A 17,002-nucleotide genomic window follows, 5' to 3' on the forward strand; every position below is an offset into this window, starting at 1 on the left:
ACCCATGGGACCAAACCCAAAATGACTACATTACATCGGTTAATTCTTTCAACAAGCCCTCATCAATTTCCAGTTAGATATTGCTCAGGACACTAGCTTGTTTCTTTAAAAGTCCAACTGCAGAAAAAGGTTCACTCTAGAGATGAGTAAGGACTTCAGTGCAGGAATTGAAGTTAATTGTTAATAAGAAACCAGCAGACAAACAAATTAATAACTTGTAACAACAACAACAAAAATCAGGCTGTGTTTAAAAGAAACCAGAATCAGGCAAACAACTCTGGCAATAATATTTCTTCACCAAACTAAAGTTTACTACCAGCAGATGTGTTATTTCTCACCCACTTAAATGGACCTACTGAAAATGTAGATTGATAACAATCTTCTTTGAAAAAATATGTATTCTGATACAGCATTGAGGTAGGTTTAGCTACTGACTACTTTAAAAAAAAATTAGTTTTTCTTTGTTAATGCATAAAAACTATCTGAATGCAAAGTAAGCAAGGGTTATGTTAATTTTATTTGTCCTAGTTTGGTCAAATTGTTGTTACACAATATTTGGAACTAATTTTAGATTTCAATAAAGTTTCTTTTAATGATAAGAAAAAAAAAATCTGTTCTAACCTTGGTCTGCCAACTACAGCTTGCTGGATTTTGAAGTGTGTGGCCTGAGACAGCTACCAAGTCTTGGATACAGTAAAGGGCCACTTTGCCTTCTTCTTCTTCTTCTTCTTTTTCAGAAGCCCTTGTGTTACACACACCTGCTACCCAATTCACTCAGGGCTCATATATCCCTCCTAGACTTTACTGACCTATTATTTCATATATAGATAGAGATATAGGTATAGATGGGCTTCCGTGGTGGCTCAGCTGTAAAGAATCCGCTTGCAATGCAGGAGACACAGGAGAGGTAGGTTCCACCCCTGGGTCGGAAAGAGCCCCTGGAGGAGGGCATGGCTACTCACTCCAGTATTCTTGCCTGGAGAATCCCATGGACAGAGGAGCCTGGCAGGCAACAGTTCACAGGATTGCAAAGAGTGGACACACTGAAGCAACTGAGCATACAGGCACTCATAGGGATACATATAGATCTAGGTATAAAATACTACATAAACATAAATAATAGACGGATGGATAGATAGCTAGATAGGTGGGCTTTCCAGGTGGTTCAGCAGTAAAGAATTCCCTACCAATGCAGGAGACTTGGGTTAATTCCCTTGGTGGGGAAGATCCCCTGGAGGAGGAAATAGCAACCCACTCCAGTATTCTTGCCAGGAAAATTCGATGGACAGAGGAGCCTGGTGGGCTGCAGCCCATGGGGTCGCAAAGAGCTGGATAAGACTAAAGGACAGATAGGTAGATAGAGATATATAAATGATAGGTGGATACACAGATGATGGATCTGTCAGGCAAAAGAAATGCTAAGACTTTGGACTCAAAGCTTGCCATAAGCTACTAACCTATAGATTTATTCTTCAGGTGTTTCTAGAACACTTCGGAAAGAACCTGAATCAGTGCAGAGGTGAAGAGAAGGTGATTTAGGCAACAAACGCCAGAGACCATCACTCCCTGGACCAAGAATGGGTGGCACCGGAGCCCTGCGGCTGGGAAAGAGGGCACGCGGCCAGCAGAGGTGAGGCCACAAAGTGAGCCGCACGGAGAGCGACGAAGGCGGAGACCGGGAGGCCGGCGAGCTGGCAGGCCTGGCAGGCGGCGCGCAAGTCTGGGGGATGAGGGGCTCCGGGTGCCGGGCGGACGCGGGGGGCGGAGCCGCGGGGCGGGGCGGGGCGGGGGCGGCCGGGAGCCCAGGCGGCGCCGCAGCCCCAGCCCGGCTGACGGACGCGCGCGAGCGGCGGGCTCCGCGCATCCCCGGCTCCAGCTCAGCGCTGCTGCCTACCCACCCGGCGGCTCCGCGGCGGGGCGGAGTCCGCGAGAGTTTGCCCCGGAGATCGGGGAACTTTCCGGCCGAAGCTCCGCTTCCACGAAAGCACTACCTGCCGGCGCCCTCCGCTGCCCGCGCCGCCTGCGAGGTACCTGCGGGGGATCGGCGCGTAGGGGAGCAGGGGTCCGGGATTGGGAGGGACGGGGACCGAGATTGCAGGGCGCCGCTAGTTCCCTGCGGAGAGAGGTCTGGGTGTGCGGAAAGTGCATCTCCCCTTTCCAAGTGCTTCACCTCTGCGGGAGGCATCTTTTCTTTCTACCTCTAATCCCAACCCCCGCCCCATTTGAACCCACTCCCGCTCACTTTATTGACTGTGCTGAGGGGAGGGAGGATCCGGGAGATGAAGGGGGTGCGAAGACTTGGGGAGGGCCGGAGGAGGAGGAAGGATGCCTGAAAACTTGGGAGCTACCTGTGCTGGATTCCTGGGCTCCGCGGGGCACCCTGCTACCCGGGGTTCGCGTGGAGCCCCCGCTCCGGGCCGAGACTGGAAAGAAGACACCAGAAGGAGCGGTCTCGAGTATGTGCTGCCGGTTTATCCGGTCCTCCGGCGTGTCTGGCACCAAGAAGAGCATCTCTGCTGGGGTACCCCCTTTTTGCATCTGTCCCAAACTCCGAGACCACGCAGAGACTCCTGCTGAGGCCGCGGGCCATGTGGGAGCCCAGATTCCATCGGGCCGGGCCGGACCGAGGGGTTGGGGGCGCCCTGGGGAGGAAGATCGAAGTGGGCTGGGGGGAGTAGAAGCTGCGCGGTGGCTTTGTGGCCCCAGCTGTCACTTTCACACGGCCCCCCGCTCTCTCTTCTGCCCCGTCCCCACATCCCGCTCATCCGCGTGTTTCTGTTAGGAGGCTCGAGGTTGTCGTTTTTGATACCTGTCAGGAGTTATTTCCAACTAAGTTCACAGGAGCCATGCTGGAGCGGCCGCGGGTCTTCCTCCTCTTCCTGCAGGTCCGCCCCCAACTCCCTCCCACCCGCAAACCGGTCCTGAACCGTTCCCAGGGTCTTCAAAGGGTTACGAAGGAAATCCTACAGAGCCTGCGCTGGTGTGACTTTCCCCCCATTCTGTTCTCACGACCAAATCCAAACACGGTGGGGCTTTCATCAGTTCAGTTCAGTTCAGTCGCTCAGTCGTGTCCGACTCTTGGCGACTCTTGGCGGCCCCATGAATCGCAGCACGCCAGGCCTCCCTGTCCATCACCAACTCCAGGAGTTCACTCAGACTCACGTCCGTCGAGTCAGGGATGCCATCCAGCCATCTCATCCTCTGTCGTCCCCTTCTCCTCCTGCCCCCAATCCCTCCCAGCATCAGAGTCTTTTCCAATGAGTCAACTCTTCTCATGAGGTGGCCAAAGTACTGGAGTTTCAGCTTTAGCATCATTCCTTCCAAAGAAATCCCAGGGCTGATCTTCAGAATGGACTGGTTGGATCTCCTTGCAGTCCAAGGGACTCTGGGGCTTTCATAGGACTCTCCTTTAGCAGTTTTTCTAGTAACTAAGAATATCATTTAGCAGTACTTATTTTTTAAGTTTAACCGCAAACATTGCATTAATCCCTCTGTATACAGTTTTATCTGTGTTTGTCACAATTCCATTGAGTTTAAAGGACAGGATGTAGGCTTCTTTTAGGCTGACATATATATATGTGTGTGTGTGTGTGTGTGTGTGTGTGTGTATACACTAAAATACAGTGTGAGTGGATATTTATCTGTCTTCCTAGTTGGGTGGCCTGGCACCTGCAGGTTCCAGTACATAATTATAATACCATATGCCTGGCTCCCAAATTGAGGATAAGGAGATTGTTACTGTTTTTCATGGGCAAGGGTATCTTGGACTCCCAGATTTTATGATTGCTCAGAGGGTTGTTGGTTTTTTGTTTTGTTTTTTTTTAAGGGGCTTCAAATCAGCGTGAATCAGATATACAGAACAAAATTACAGTTCTATCCCACGCAGCCAAAAAGAATACAATACATGAGCGCTGGTAGTTGACTCAACTGTTGAGGAAAATTTTAAGTCCTCTCATCACACAGAAACATTTTGATCAAATATCTTGCGTAAGAAATAACATGCATTGAATGACTTGAGAAAACGAGGAGGATTTTCCTCTGGCCTCATATAGGTTTCATGTCTTTTATTATAGTAGCATCCTTCAGAAAATGAGCCTTGCAGAGAGTTGTTGATATGTATTGACTACAACACCATATTTTTTAATACAGAGGCTTGGTGACAGTCCAAAAACATAAATGTTTTAAATCATTACCAACCATCTGTTCTCTCCCACTCACTTAAAGCCCAGTGGTTTATTTTCACAGGTATCAAAACATACATCCTCATTTCATACATTTCCATGAATATCCCTAAAGCTACTATGGTATCTGATCTTGACCCAAGTTCAGCAACTGTTGTGTTTGGCTGATTACCCTGTAAGCTCCTCTCATTTTATTTTCAATGAAAGAAGAAATCAAAAAAGTTGGAAAGCCTTTGGCCAAGGCTGGTGTATACGCCAGTGAAATCTCATTGCTCTTCCCTCCCGGCCCCCACCTTTTTGTTACCAGCAAGAGGCTGAGAATTAGTACAGCTGCAGGCCTCTCCTGATGACATTCTTTCCTTTTCTTCCTGGTCACAAGGGTAGCATAGGGGCTCTCAAGCAGTGCCTTAAACAGTCCCATGACTCCTGAAAATTAGTGTGGTTTCCAGAAGGATATAACATCTTCCCAGGAAGAATTGTCAAAATGGGAGACTCATGTAATATTCCAAACCCCAAATTAAGTAGACTTAGGATGTACATGTTATTTCCTGCACAAATATTGGGTATGCATAATGTAGAGTATTGTATCGGATATGAATAAAATATGTCTACATAGTTTTCTTTAGATTTGTGTTAGGAGATCTGGATGAGTTTGTATATAATCAGCATATAGAGTCACACTCTTAGTTTTGTTCATGTCCTCATTAAAGTAAGATTTGAGGTTTTGAGTCCTTCTACGCCCAATCCTGAAATGCTCTCCCATTTGAGGGATGTTTGCTTTAGCTGGAACCGCAATATTAGGATATTTTTATTACTTAAAATCAAAGTTGCATAATAATAAAAATATTGTTCCTTCAGTGTGTTCAAAACTTTGGGAATTTCTTTTTACTCAAATCTGGGTGTAATGTCCCAAAGCACTTTCATATTTTTAAGAAAAAAGATACTGGCAGTCTTGCTCACATTTTTCAAATAATTGATGCCTACTTGGAAGAGTATCAGGAGCCAGAGGAGGTTGATTTCCGCCCTCTTACCTGCTACACTGCCCTGTACTGCCCTAGCCTTGAAAGCACAAGACTCTCCTTACTTGTTCCCAGGATAGCCTTGAAAAGAATGAACCCAAACTATAGATAATTTGGAAAGTAAAGTTGCTTTTAAAAAATATGGTCTAATTTATACCTTTGGAAAAACATAAGGCTGTGTTACATCTTATTTTTCTTTGTACTAAAAATGAATTATGGAGGGGGAACAGCTTCATCACATATAGTAAGCACTCTAAATTATTCATGTTAATGAGAGGAATAGAGGCAAAGATAATCCAAAATCATCGTTACTTAAAAAGTCATTTGTCTTTGGAATGTATTGTATGTTTGACTTAAAAAAAGATATTCATTGTTACTGTGGGCAAGTTGCCTTTCTAATTACTTTGTTTGGTTTAGGTTAATTTTTAAATGAGCTTACATATCTCAAATGCAAAAACTGATTTATAAGGTGGGGGCACGTGGACAACTTGCCCAGAAACAAGCTAGGTGACAGAAACAAGCAAACCTGCTATGAAAACTTTGCAGTAAATTGTATATCACTCTCAGACAGGTGACCAAGGCTTGATTCCATACCTACTTAATTCATTTGTGTTAAGGATTAGATGTGTTCCTAGAAAAAGCCCTTCAATCAAAATTTGAGAAATTCATCCCCACTTTGTATGTAACAGAGGTGATTATGGTGTTTTCAGAAGATAATAGGTGCTTCAGAAAACCATTTAGAAATATTCTAATTTTTAAATCTCACCAAACTGAATTTTTTTAAGCCTGGAATTTTCCTAAAGCATGCACATGTGTATATGTTAAGGTAATACTCTGATGCCTTATTTTTATGCATATGTTTCAAAAGCAAAGATAGCAAGTTGTCATCAGAATAAGGAATTTGGTCCATTTGCTCTCTGCACCTAGGCTCCAAATCAAAATTTTATCAAAAAGAAGCTCTCGAATACCTATTGTTATGGAGGACCTGGTAGATAAAAGTAGTTGAAGTTCAGCAAGACCGCCAATTTAACAGATTTCTATTGTGTTTTTCAAAAGCTCCAGGGCAAAATTGGTTGTAGATGAAATAGTTACTTGGACAAGAAGTTGATTCACACCATAGCACTTGCTCTTAAACACCTCCTCTGTGGTCAGTGTTCAGTTGTATATAGATTTTGTTGAATTGTTATCTCTGTGGACTATTACAATTTAAAAAGCCCTCTATGAGGAAGGTTAAAGCTGCCAGAATATATGATTGGCTAGGCAGATAGATAAGATCGTTTTTATTTCAAGAATTCAAAGCAAAACATAAAACTGTGACTTTTACAGCAGTAAGCAGGATGGAACTGGAAAAGTAGCTGTCCCCTTCAGATTGGTGATTCTGTTCTCCTAATAAATGTGCTGGCTCTATCAAGTGTAGGGGCGCTTCTTTTTTAAGAGGGCATTTTTGTTTTTCATAAGACATGACATTTTTTAGAAAACTTGACTGAGTACTTGAAAATATACATTGTGGTTGGAAAGATAATTCACACCCACAGGATTTATTTTATATACATTTATTAAAGGAATCAGTTTCTTCTGAGCAGTGCCTAAATCTTGGAATCAAAATTATGCATTTTGTGATAGAGCTGGAAAGGACCTTAAGAGCAGTTTATTCCAGTGCCCTTATGTTACAGTTAAGGAGATAGGGGCCCGCAGCCATCCTGGTGAGCTGCTGAAGGTCACCCCGGTGGTTAGTGGCAGAGCAGATACTGGAAACTGGACTCACTCCTTGTCCAGCTCCCTTGACTTAAGAGTAGTAGCTGGATGGGGGAGTTAACTCTTTCTGGCCATCAGGGTGTCGGCTGTACACGAGAGGAAGTGAAGTGGTACAGAGGGACACACAGGAGCCTTGTAGGTTTTCTGTCTTCCATCATTGACTGTCATTCACTCTGGACCAAACTGTAGTCCTCAACCCTCTTAGACTCTTGTCCTCTTTTTAAAAAAAAAATATATATTGATTTATTTTTGGCTGTGCTGGGTCTTCGTTGCTTCACGGGTTTTTCCCTAGCTGCAGGAAGTGGGGGCAACTCTAGATGTAGTGTGCAGGCTTCTCATTGCGGTGGCTTCTCTTGTGGAGCGCGGGCCCTAGGGCGAGAGGGCTTCAATAGTTGCGACACGTGCGATCAGTCCTCATGGCTCCTGGGCTCTAAAGTACTGGCTTAGTAGTTGTGGTGCACAGGCTTAGTTGCTCCAAGGCATGTGGGATCTTCCCAGACCAGGGATTGAACCTGTGTCTCCTGCACTGGCAGGTAGATTATTCAGTGAGCCACAAGGGAACCCCTGTCTTCCTCTTAATAACAGATATTTTGGGTCACCCCCTTGGTGTCTTGAAATGTAATTCATCAGTAATATGATCACTGAATATATCTGTCATGAAAAGGAGCAATAAAATAAAAATAATCTGTTGTACAATGTGCATTTCACTGTGCTAGTGTTTAAGGGTGACTTCACTGGAACACAGTAAAGAGGTCAGAAGCTTGCTTGTATGTTTATATAATGAATACAGTTGGATTTAAGACAAATAAAAACATCAGAAGACCTTCCATACAAGGAGTACAGGAAATGAAAGGAGAATAGACTAAAAGTAGCATCAGGATGATTATAAGCCAGACATTTGTATATGATAACAGAGAGAAGAAAATGATGGTCATTGTTGTAGGAAAATATGCCAAGTCACGTTACAGACAGAACGGAGAAAACGTGGACGTGTGATATTTTGCAAATGAGAAACTAAACATTGTTAATACTGTTCCACCAAAATCCCCACACTGCTTTATGCGACATTTCCCCCTTGTTACTAATGTGAACTCTATGTCAAGGGACTCTGCAGACTACCCACCATATCATCAATAAAAACAAATACAATATTTCCACAATGGAAATTATTGACAGTGCTGATGCTGCCCTTTTCAGTTTATTTTCTATTAATATTGAAGTTGATTAATTCTAGATTTAGGAGAAAGATTATACAAAATGATTGAATTATTACTCACAGCAGCCTTGCTGTAAGCCACCGGGGTTTTCGTGGAAATTCCTTTAAAATGCTTAGTTATGATTATGTACCAGATTCTGCAAGTTGATATTCATTACAAATTTAGTTCAGGGGAACACTGCTTGTCACTAAGTTGTGTCCAACTCTTTGCAACACCATGGACTGTAGCTTGTCAGGCTCCTCTGTCCATGAAATTTCCCAGGCAGGAATACTGGAGTGGGTTGCCATTTCCTTCTTCACGGGCTCTTCCTGACCCAGGGATTGAACCCAGGTCTCCTGCTTGGCAGATGGATTCTTTATCACTGAGCCAGCTGGGAAGCAACACTGCATATTGTTTGAGATGTGCTGTGTGCTTGGTCGCTCAGTCATGTCTGGCTTTTTGTGACCCCGTGGACTGTAGCCCGCCAGGATCCTCTGTCCATGGGGATTCTCCAGGCAAGAATACTGGAGTGGGTTGCCATGCCCTCCTCCAGGGGATCTTCTCAACCCAGAGATCGAATCCAGGTCTCCTGCATTGCAGGTGGATGTTTTACCATCTGAGTCACCAGGGAAGCCCAAGAATACTGGAGTGGGTAGCCTATCCCTTCTCCACGGGAACTTCCTGACCCAGGAATTGAACCAGGGTCTCCTGCAGTGCTGGTGGATTCTTTACCAGCTGAACGACCAGGGAAGCCTGTTGTTTGAGATATTTAGGGGAAATTCTTCATCAAAAAGTCCCTAAGAATGAACAGAACGCCCCTCCCTTAATGATGTGACAAACCTCAAATCCTTCCCAAAATATTCTTTAGGGGCAGTCTGGCCCTGATGAGAGTCACAGGGCTAGATTAACAAGATTGTCAGGTTCAAAAAAAAATTATTCATTTTTTATTAAAATATAGTTGAAGTTTAAAAATAAAATTTATATTAAAAATATATTTATAGTTGATTTACAATGTTGTGTTAGTAATTCCTACAAGGGAAAAGAATCTGAAAAACAGTAGATATAGATAAACAAGATTTTTATGATGGCATGGGTTATTTTTCATACCCTCACCCAATCCTTAGTTCTTTTAAGTGGGACCATCCCATTGTTTACTGGTCTCTGCCTTTAGTGGACCAGGATTACAAATTTCACTGCCCATCAAACTCAAGTTCATGTTCTGATCTTTTTCTCTCTCTCACCTTTATAAAGTGTGTATGCTAGTTGCTCCATAATATCCAACTCTTTGCGACCCCATGGACTATAGCCGACCAGGCTCCTCTGTCCATGGGATACTGGAGTGGGTGGCCATTCCCTTCTCCAGGAGATCTTCACAACCCACAGGTCAAATTTGGGTCTCCTGCATTAGAGGCCAATTCTTTACCATCTGAGCCACCAGGGAGCCCCCCACCCAGATTTACTACTTCTTTATTTCTCTTAGGAATCTATCTTTTATTGGTGACTGTGAATGTCAACAAACTAATAAGCTGGATATTTTACTTCTCCCACACCTTAACCTTGTGTAAAGGCATATCTCCAGAAAGCATTGAAGGCTTCTGTATAGAGAGACAATATATACATGCACACACATGTGTGTATATGCATGCATATGTTATAGATGTACATGTTATATATGTTATATACGTACAAAATTTCAGGCACCGAAAAATAGGAAAAGGAGGCATTATTTGATATTATATTTTTAATGCCCTTGAAACATGCTTATGCAAGCAAAGAACTGCGCTGGTCCAGTATTGGAAGTTGCATCATAAAACATAGTGCTGTGAAGTATGTCCATAGCAGAGGCCAAAATTTGTTACCAATGCAAATAAACTGTTGTATTAGAATTATTTTGCATTACTTTGGTTAAGTATGTCCTGTGCTGGCATATGAGAGTTGGAGGTGGGGTTCATATATACTGAGTGCTCAGTCATATCTGACTCTTTGTGACCCCATGGACTGTAGCCCACCAGGCTCCTCTGTGCATGGGATTTTCCAGGGGAGCTTCTCAACCCAGGGGTCGAGCCCATGTCTCCTGCATTGGCGAGCGGATTATTTGCCCCTGAGCTAGAGAAGCAGAGGTGTAGACAATTCTGTTGTCTGTCTTAGGTGTGTTTTGTCTGTGTGCTGTTTCCACACTGAAAACACACCGACATCTCCTCTTGTGTAATATATAGTGTTGCAGAGAGACTAGAGACTTCTGAAGATTGCCCACATACACAACTTATGAGAGAGTATGGGATCCCAGAAGCAAGGAGGAAATTGAGAGTGGAACTCAAATTTTCTTACTTCTTCTTATTTGTTTACTAGACCATAATGTAAGACCTGCTCTTGGGAACTGAGTTATTAGAAAATGTCATTTCAGTGTTAGCTACTGCAAGCATCTTGAATTTGCCAAATTGTAAGGAAGATTTGTTTTTCCTTAAATTCCGTGGTGAGTTCCTCTAAGGTGTCTTTTGTAACATTATATGTCTTACTCTTTTTTACTTAATCTTTTTAAAGAAAGAAAGTTTTTAATGCAAGCTCTTTAACAGGTAAGATTGAAATCACAGTATGTGTATGTGTGTGTGAATAACTTGTTGCTTTGACACAATCACAAGATTCTTTACATAGAAGGGCATGTTTTACCCAGTCAAGAGCGGCAGCTTTTGCTACAAAAGGGATGAGGGGATTGTACAAAACACAATTTGATCTATGATTATTTTGCTGTATAGTGTTCATTCTTACTGGAAGCTTCTTGGTCAATTGAATAGTTCAACATTCAAACTGACCTCTAACTCATTTTGATCCACTTTTGTTACAATTTCTAATAAGAACCTACCGGTACAGTGGGATTGAGGGAAGATGAAATTGAGGGGGATGGATTGTGGCAGTGATAAGGAAAATAAGGAGCTTTTTTCATTTCAGCAACACAAAGATCTTTATAGACAGCGCAGTTTTATTGGGATATCTGCCTGTTCTTGGTGTGCTTTTTACTCTTGCACAGAACGGAGGCAAAGATTGTCAAAGAGAAGCCCTTCCTCCTCTTTGTACCTGTAATAGTGCCACACAAGAGAAAACCTTCTTCGTCAGAATAAACAGAACACATTCCAATCATAGTGTCTCCTTTTAGCTTAGGACCTCAATACTCCCCTAAACTGAAATCTAAAACACTAAAGAATCTAGTTATTAAAAGAAACACACCCAGTTAGTGTAGTCATGTAGTAAAAGAAATGTTCAGGATACACGTGAAAATGGGAAAGACAACTTTGCCGATTCAAATGAAGAACGTTACGCTTACTACTGCCTTAGTTTCAGGAGTTCAAACCTCACTTAACTTGTCTTTTTTGTAACGAATAGGATTAAAGCTATGACTCAGTTATAGGTTACTTTCAGATCAGATCAGTCGCTCAGTCATGTCCAACTCTTTGCGACCCCATGAATCGCAGCACGCCAGGCCTCCCTGTCCATCACCAACTCCCGGAGTTCACTGAGACTCACATCCATCGAGTCAGTGATGCCATCCAGCCATCTCATCCTCTGTTGTCCCCTTCTCCTCCTGCCCCCAATCCCTCCCAGCATCAGAGTCTTTTCCAATGAGTCAACTCTTCGAATGAGGTGGCCAAAGTACTGGAGTTTCAGCTTCAGCATCATTCCTTCCAAAGAAATCCCAGGGCTGATTTCCTTCAGAAGGGACTGGTTGGATCTCCTTGCAGTCCAAGGGACTCTCAAGAGTCTTCTCCAACACCACAGTTCAAAAGCATCAATTCTCGGTGCTCAGCCTTCTTCACAGTCCAACTCTCATATCCATACATGACCACAGGAAAAACCATAGCCTTGACTAGACGGACCTTGGTTGGCAAAGTAATGTCTCTGCTTTTGAATATGCTATCTAGGTTGGTCATAACTTTCCTTCCAAGGAGTAAGTGTCTTTTCATTTCATGGCTGCAGTCACCATCTGCAGTGATTTTGGAGCCCAGAAAAATAAAGTCTGACACTGTTTCCACTGTTTCCCCATCTATTTCCCATGAGGTGGTGGGACCAGATGCCATGATCTTCGTTTTCTGAATGTTGAGCTTTAAGCCAACTTTTTCACTCTCCACTTTCACTTTCATCAAGAGGCTTTTTAGTTCCTCTTCACTTTCTGTCATAAGGGTGGTGTCATCTGCATATCTGAGGTTATTGATATTTCTCCCAGCAGTCTTGATTCCAGCTTGTGTTTCTTCCAGTCCAGCGTTTCTCATGATGTACTCTGCATATAAGTTAAATAAGCAGGGTGACAATATACAGCCTTGACATACTCCTTTTCCTATTTGGAACCAGTCTGTTGTTCCATGTCCAGTTCTAACTGTTGCTTCCTGACCTGCATATAGGTTTCTCAAGAGGCAGGTCAGGTGGTCTGGTATTTCCATCTCTTTCATAATTTTCCAGAGTTTATTGTGATCCACACAGTCGAAGGCTTTGGCATAGTCAATAAAGCAGAAATGGATGTTTTTCTGGAACTCTCTTGCTTTTTCTATGATCCAGCAGATGTTGGCAATTTGATCTCTGGTTCCTCTGCCTTTTCTAAAACCAGCTTGAACATCAGGAAGTTCACGGTTCACATATTGCTGAAGCCTGGCTTGGAGAATTTTGAGCATTACTTTACTAGCGTGTGAGATGAGTGCAGTTGTGCAGTAGTTTGACCATTCTTTGGCATTGCCTTTCTTTGGGTTTGGAATGAAAACTGACTTTTTCCAGTCCTATGGCCACTGCTGAGTTTTCCAAATTTGCTGGCATATTGAGTGCAGCACTTTCACAGCATCATCTTTCAGGATTTGGAATAGCTCAACTGGAATTCCATCACCTCCACTAGCTTTGTTTGTAGTGATGCTTTCTCAGGCCCACTTAACTTCACATTCCAGGATGTCTGGCTCTAGGTCAGTGATCACACCATCGTGATTATCTGGGTCGTGAAGATCTTTTTTGTACAGTTCTTCTGTGTATTCTTGCCATCTCTTCTTAATATCTTCTGCTTCTGTTAGGTCCATACCATTTCTGTCCTTTATCGAGCTCATCTTTGTATGAAATGTTCCTTTGGTATCTCTAATTTTCTTGAAGAGATCCCTAGTCTTTCCCATTCTGTTGTTTTCCTCTATTTTTTTGCATTGATCGCTGAAGAAGGCTTTCTTATGTCTTCTTGCTATTCTTTGGAACTTTGCATTCAGATGTTTATATCTTTCTTTTTCTCCTTTGCTTTTTGCTTCTCTTCTTTTCACAGCTATTTGTAAAGAGCAATATTGCATAGGAACCTGGAATGTCAGGTCCATGAATCAAGGCAAATTGGAAGTGGTCAAACAAGAGATGGCAAGAGTGAATGTCAACATTCTAGGAATCAGCGAACTTAAATGGACTGGAATGGGTGCATTTAACTCAGATGACCATTATATCTACTACTGCGGGCAGGAATCCCTCAGAAGAAATGGAGTGGCCATCATGGTCAGCAAAAGAGTCCCAAATGCAGTACTTGGATGCAATCTCAAAAATGACAGAATGATCTCATTTCATTTCCAAGGCAAACCATTCAATATCACAGTAATCCAAGTCTATGCCCCAACCAGTAACGCTGAAGAAGCTGAAGTTGAACGGTTCTATGAAGACCTACAAGACCTTTTAGAACGAAGACCCAAAAAAGATGTCCTTTTCATTATTGGGGCCTGGAATGCAAAAGTAGGAAGTCAAGAAACACCTGTAGTAACAGGCAAATTTGGCCTTGGAATACGGAATGAAGCAGGGCAAAGACTAATAGAGTTTTGCCAAGAAAATGCACTGGTCATAACAAACACCCTCTTCCAACAACACAAGAGAAGACTCTATACATGGACATCACCAGATGGTCAACACCGAAATCAGAATGATTATATTCTTTGCAGCCAAAGATGGAGAAGCTCTATACAGTCAGCAAAAACAAGACCGGGAGCTGACTGTGGCTCAGATCATGAACTCCTTATTGCCAAATTCAGACTTAAATTGAAGAAAGTAGGGAAAACCACTAGACCATTCAGGTATGACCTAAATCAAATCCCTTATGATTATACAGTGGAAGTGAGAAATAGATTTAAGGGCCTAGATCTGATAGATAGAGTGCCTGATGAACTATGGAATGAGGTTCATGACATTGTACAGGAGACAGGATCAAGACCATTCCCATAGAAAAGAAATGCAAAAAAACAAAATGGCTGTCTGGGGAGGCCTTACAAATAGGTTACTTTAAGCAGATACAAAGATTTAGATAAAATGATGACATTGATCACATACTTAGACAAGTGATTTCAAAATTAAAATGTGAGCACAAATTTTTAGAAATATCTCTCTAAATAAGTTTGATTTTCCCACAGCACCCTTGGAGAGTAGATTAGTATAAGGGTAGTTTTCTCTCTCTCCTCTGCCCCAAATCAGTTTTCTCAATGCAGGGGTAAGTGTGATGTTCTTCATTTGAATTGGCAAAGTTGTCTTTCCCATTTTCATATGTATCCTGAACATTTCTTTTACTACATGACTACACTAACTGGGTGTATTTCTTTTAATAACTAGATTCTTTAGTGTTTTAGATTTCAAATATGTTTAGATGTTAGTGACATTATTGGACTAAAAGCAGTAACTACCAATGTTATTCTAGTGTTAAATATTAGAAGTATTTTACCTTCTAATATTTCTACTTTACTTTCAGTTAGGAATTTTTCCCATCAGAGAATGAGATTCTGTTACTGTGATGGGCTTGGCATTCAGTTGAATGCACTGTTATGGTCTTGTTATTTGTGATTGGAGCCCAAGTTATACGTATTATTAAATATTTTAAATATTAATTCTGGACTTACATTATCACTTTTGTGACTTCGGTATAGCTAGCTAGCTTTCACTTGCTAATCGTATATATGTATATTTCTATATGTGTGTATATATATGTGCATATATGTATATATATATGTGTCACTTGCTAAAAGGTCTAGCAAATCATATTTCCAGATTTTGCAGATCGGGAAGTTATGACAGCATTTAGAATAGAGATAGATTTACAAATGGCTGAACTCTCGAGTAGCAGAGGTTGTTCATCTAGAACCTTAGAACTTTGATTCACCTTTAGTTTTCCCAACCTGTAACTATCACATGCTGTCCAAAAAGATTCCTTGAAATTACGGGCATATATTTTATTCAGAGCACTCTACAAAACCTGATTATGGCTCTGAAAGTCCCTCTAAATTCTCCACATATAGATCCAGCTCTGTACTTTGTATTTCTTCCTGCCCATCTTAAACATCAAATGAAACATATGTCAGAATCAACCTTGTAGTCTCTGCCCATCTCACCTCAACCCCCAGGATTCCCCAGCTCCCAGTCTGGATTTTATCTTTGACGTTCCTTCTCCATCCACTCCATATCAAAGCTCTCACCCAGTCATTGATTGTTCCCTTCAAAGGATGTTGCATACCTTCCTCGGTTCCTCACCCAAGTCTCAGCTTTCCCCATCCATTGTGTGGCATCCATATTGCTCCCCCTCCAGATCCATCCTCCAGTAACATGAGAGGAGATTTTCAAGATGCAAATATGATAACTGTCACTCCCTCAGCTACACATGCCACCTAAATGGATTGCTGTTGCTTTAAGATAAAGACCAAAATTGTGCTCCTCCAGTTTCATGTCAGTATCTCCACTCCTTCCTTCTACTTCAGCTGCTTGTCTTTCTTCCAGTTGCTCTGAGTCTCTCTGCTCTCTCCCATTCTCACATCTATAAACCCAGGTACCCAAACATTGGCTAGTTCACTCTTGGTTGACTCAGATGTCAACCCAAATGGCCCTTCCTCAGGTGATCCTTGCTAATGTCCTAGACTGAGCCAAATCCCCTTATAATATACACAGATGTATATTTGTTTTTGTATTTGTTTGCATACATGTATCCATATTTATATATACATATAGTATCCATTTTTATATATCCATATATAAATATGGATTTATTTATCTATATATATGCTTATAAATATATATTTATAAATATGGATATATATTTATGTATACAGGTGGCTCAGTTGTAAAGAATCCACCTGCCAATACAGGAGATGTGGGTTCAATTCCTGGGTTGAGACGATCCCCTGGAGAAGGAAATGGCAACCCACTCCATATTCTTGCCTGGAAAACTCCAGAAACAGAGGAGCCTGGAGGGCTCCCATCCATGGAGTCACAAAGAGTTGGATCCAACTGAGCAACTGAGTTCACATGCACATCCCTCATCTCAGCTAGTTGCAAATTCACATTTATCTATGAAACTGTTTAATTCATTCCTAAGGGAGGGACCTGTCTAGTTATCTGGGTCCTTATATTCCTGGAAAACATGGCAGTGCTCACTCAGTGGAAGTACAGTAAGTCTTTGTTGAATAAATGTTAGCCGGGCATCCTGTCTTTAACCCCCAGTGTGCACATGCATACACATGTACGACACACAAGCACACACCTCACACCCACCCACACGTTCTAAGATAAATACATAAATAAATAACTTGAAGGCTACAAGGCCCCCTATTTTACTTGCTTTGTGACCTCTTCAAATATCACACTCTTCTTCAGTTTCTCTTTCCTCTCAGTGATTCATTCAGAGGTAACTTCACTAGTGCTACATTTGCTTATAAAATGAGGTTGGTCTACTGAATTTTTTACCAAAAAAAAAAAAAAAAAAAAAGGCCAGACATTTCTTTACATTATTTCCCTTGATAAATTCAGGAATTGTAAAAGGCTTTACTATATGGGGGATTTACGCTGTGCTGTTTGTGCATGTTTTGGCATTAGTCAGTGATCTAAG

At 42.1% G+C, this 17,002-nt stretch overlaps 1 protein-coding gene across 3 annotated transcripts in view; it reads left to right on the forward strand.

Moving 5' to 3' along the window:
* The first annotated feature begins 1,822 nt into the window (after positions 1-1,822).
* CHST9 (carbohydrate sulfotransferase 9) overlaps positions 1,823-17,002 on the forward strand; it is a 284,326-nt gene continuing 269,146 nt past the window's right edge. For 2 of the 3 annotated variants that reach the window (XM_005224066.5, XM_059880825.1), the window contains exon 1: positions 1,823-2,027. The gene's annotated coding sequence lies outside the window, so the exon portion shown is untranslated. The remainder of the gene's footprint in view (positions 2,028-17,002) is intronic. The other variant, NM_001075879.1, reaches the window with a different exon arrangement.

This window comes from Bos taurus, chromosome 24 (genome assembly GCF_002263795.3).
Source record: "Bos taurus isolate L1 Dominette 01449 registration number 42190680 breed Hereford chromosome 24, ARS-UCD2.0, whole genome shotgun sequence".
NCBI lineage: Eukaryota > Metazoa > Chordata > Mammalia > Artiodactyla > Bovidae > Bos > Bos taurus.